Source organism: Arachis stenosperma, chromosome 6, assembly GCF_014773155.1.
Source record: "Arachis stenosperma cultivar V10309 chromosome 6, arast.V10309.gnm1.PFL2, whole genome shotgun sequence".
Classification (NCBI taxonomy): Eukaryota; Viridiplantae; Streptophyta; class Magnoliopsida; order Fabales; family Fabaceae; genus Arachis; species Arachis stenosperma.
Window position 1 is genome coordinate 77,122,522 of NC_080382.1, and position 3,549 is coordinate 77,126,070.

A 3,549-nucleotide genomic window follows, 5' to 3' on the forward strand; every position below is an offset into this window, starting at 1 on the left:
TTGAAACCTTGTTGAGGTCTCTGTTGATCCTTCCATGAGAAATTTGGATGATTTCTCCTTGAAGAATTATAGGTGTTTCCATAGGGTTCTCCTAGGTAATTCACCTCTTCCATTGAAGGGTTCTCAGGATCATAGGCTTCTTCTTCAGATGAAGCATCCTTAGTACTGCTTGGTGCATTTTGCATTCCAGACAGACCTTAAGAAATCAAATTTGACTTGTTGAGTCAATATCTTGTTCTGAGCCAGAATGGCATTCAGAGTATCAATCTCAAGAACTCCTTTCTTCTGATTAGTCCCATTGTTCACAGGATTCCTTTCAGAAGTGTACATGAATTGGTTATTTGCAACCATTTCAATTAGTTCTTGAGCTTCTGTAGGCGTCTTCTTCAGATGAAGAGATCCTCCAGCAGAGCTATCCAAAGACATCTTGGATAGTTCAGAGAGACCATCATAGAAAATACCTATGATGCTCCATTCAGAAAGCATGTCAGATGGACATTTTCTGATCAATTGTTTGTATCTTTCCCAAGCTTCATAGAGGGATTCTCCATCCTTCTGTCTGAAGGTTTGGACTTCCACTCTAAGCTTACTCAATTTTTGAGGTGGAAAGAACTTTGCCAAGAAGGCATTGACTAGCTTTTCCCATGAGTCCAGGCTTTCTTTAGGTTGTGAGTCCAACCATGTCCTAGCTCTGTCTCTTACAGCAAAAGGGAATAGCATAAGTCTGTAGACCTCAGGGTCAACCCCATTAGTCTTGACAGTGTCACAGATTTGCAAGAATTCAGCTAAGAACTGATGAGGATCTTCCAATGGAAGTCCATGGAACTTGCAATTCTGTTGCATTAGAGAAACTAATTGAGGCTTAAGCTCAAAGTTGTTTGCTCCAATGGCAGGGATAGAGATGCTTCTCCCATAGAAGTCAGGAGTAGGTGCAGTAAAGTCACCCAGCACCTTCCTTGCATTGTTGGCATTGTTGTTGTTTTCGGCTGCCATGGGTCCTTCTTCTTTGAAGATTTCTGTTAGGTCCTCTACAGAGAGTTGTGCCTTAGCTTCTCTTAGCTTTCGCTTCAAGGTCCTTTCAGGTTCAGGGTCAGCTTCAACAAGAATGCCTTTATCTTTGTTCCTGCTCATATGAAAGAGAAGAGAACAAGAAAATATGGAATCCTCTATGTCACAGTATAGAGATTCCTTGAGGTGTCAGAGGAAAAGAAAATTAGAAGGAAGAGGTAGAAGAATTCAAACTTGGTAAGATAGAGTTCGAATTGTGCATTGAGAAGGAGTGGTACTCCATTAATAGAAGGATGTGAGAAGAGAGGAAGAAATTTTCGAAAATTAAGTGCAAGATTTTGAAAACATTTTGAAAAACTTTAATTGATTTTCGAAAATCAAGAGTAGGAAAGAAATCAAGTAATTTTTGAAAAAGATTTTGAAATTAGAAATCAAAAAGATATGATTAAAAACTATTTTTAAAAAGATGTGATTAAAAAGATATGATTGAAAAGTTATGCTTTTAAAAAGATATGATGGAAAAGATATGATTTGAAAACAATTTTAAAAAGATTTGATTTTAAAATTAATGACTTGGCTAACAAGAAAAGATATGATTCAAACATTAAACCTTTCTCAACAGAAAAGGCAACATACTTAAAATGTTCAATCAAATCATTAATTGTTAGCAAGTATCTTTGAAAAAGGAAAGAAATTGATTTTGAAAAAGGTTTGATTGAAAAGATATGATTTGAAAAAGATTTGATTTTAAAAAAAAACTTTGAAAACATGAAAAAAATTGATTCGAAAACAAAATCCTCCCTCTTGTGCCATCCTGGCGTTAAACGCCCAGAATGGTGCACATTCTGGCGTTTAACGCCCAATGCACTACCTTTTTGGGCGTTAAACGCCCAACCAGGCACCCTGGCTGGCGTTTAAACGCCAGTCTGTCCTTCTTCACTGGGCGTTTTGAACGCCCAGCTTTTTCTTTATAATTCCTCTGCTGTATATTCTGAATCTTCAATTCTCTGTATTATTGACTTGAAAAGACATAAATTAAAAATATTTTTGGATTTTTAATAATGAGGAATAATCAAAATGCAATTAAAATCAAGTAACAATGCATGCAAGACACCAAACTTAGCAGTTTGTATACTACGGACACTAACAACATGAGAATGCACATGAAAAACAACAAAACACTCAAGTCAAGAGAATTCAAAGATCAGAGCAAGGAAGTCATCAAGAACATCTTGAAGATTAATGAAGACACATGCATGAATTCGAAAAATGCAAGAAGAACAGAAACATGCAATTGACACCAAACTTAAAATGAGACACTAGACTTAACAAGAAACATAAAATAATTTTTTTGTTTTTTTTTATGATTTTGTAATTTTTTTTTTGAATTTTTCGAAAATTAAGTGGAAAAGAAAATAAAGGTATCAAAATTCTTAATGAGAATTCCAGGAATCATGCAATGTTAGTCTAAAGCTACAGTCTAAAGGAATTAGACATGGCTAGCCAAGCTTCAGCAGGACATTGCATTCAAGAGCTAAATTGATGAGAATCAATCAGCTTTGGTGATGATAAGAACATCACCTTGAAACACTAGAATTCATTCTTAAGAACTTTGAAGAAAAATACCTAATCTAAGCAACAAGATGAACCGTCAGTTGTCCATACACAAAACAATCCCCGGCAACGGCGCCAAAAACTTGGTGCGCGAAATTGTGAACAATACTTTTCACAACTCTCATAATCCCCGGTAATGAACCCCAAAAACTTGGTGTTCAATACCATGGCATAAACACAACTTCGCACAACTAACCAGCAAGTGCACTGGGTCGTCCAAGTAATAAACCTTACGCGAGTAAGGGTCGATCCCACGGAGATTGTTGGTATGAAGCAAGCTATGGTCATCTTGTAAATCTTAGTCAGACAAACTCAAATGGATATGGTGATATACGAATAAAACATAAAGATAAAGATAGAGATACTTATGTAATTCATTGGTGGGAATTTCATATAAGCGCATGAAGATGCTGTGTCCCTTCCGTCTCTCTGCTTTCCTACTGTCTTCATCCAATCCTTCTTACTCCTTTCCATGGCAAGCTTATGCAAGGGTTTCACCGTTGTCAGTGGCTACCTCCCATCCTCTCAGTGGAAATGTTCAACGCACCCTGTCACGGCACGGCTATCCATCTGTCGGTTCTCGATCAGGCCGGAATAGAATCCAGTGATTCTTTTGCGTCTGTCACTAACGCCCCGCCCTCAGGAGTTTGAAACACGTCACAGTCATTCAATCATTGAATCCTACTCAGAATACCACAGACAAGGTTAGACCTTCCGGATTCTCTTGAATGCCGCCATCAGTTCTTGCCTATACCACGAAGACTCTGATCTCACGGAATAGTTGGCTCGGTTGTCAGGCGAGCGCTCGGTTGTCAGGCGATCAACCATGCATCGTGTATCAGGAATCCAAGAGATATTCACCCAATCTAAGGTAGAACGGAGGTGGTTGTCAGGCACACGTTCATAGGTGAGAATGATGATGAGTGT

General features: G+C 38.0%; 1 non-coding gene across 1 annotated transcript; it reads left to right on the forward strand.

The window, feature by feature from the left end:
* The first annotated feature begins 484 nt into the window (after window positions 1-484).
* Window positions 485-588, forward strand: LOC130937728 (small nucleolar RNA R71). The gene has a single exon (XR_009068931.1). It is a non-coding gene; the product is annotated as a small nucleolar RNA R71 (small nucleolar RNA).
* Window positions 589-3,549: the final 2,961 nt, after the last annotated feature.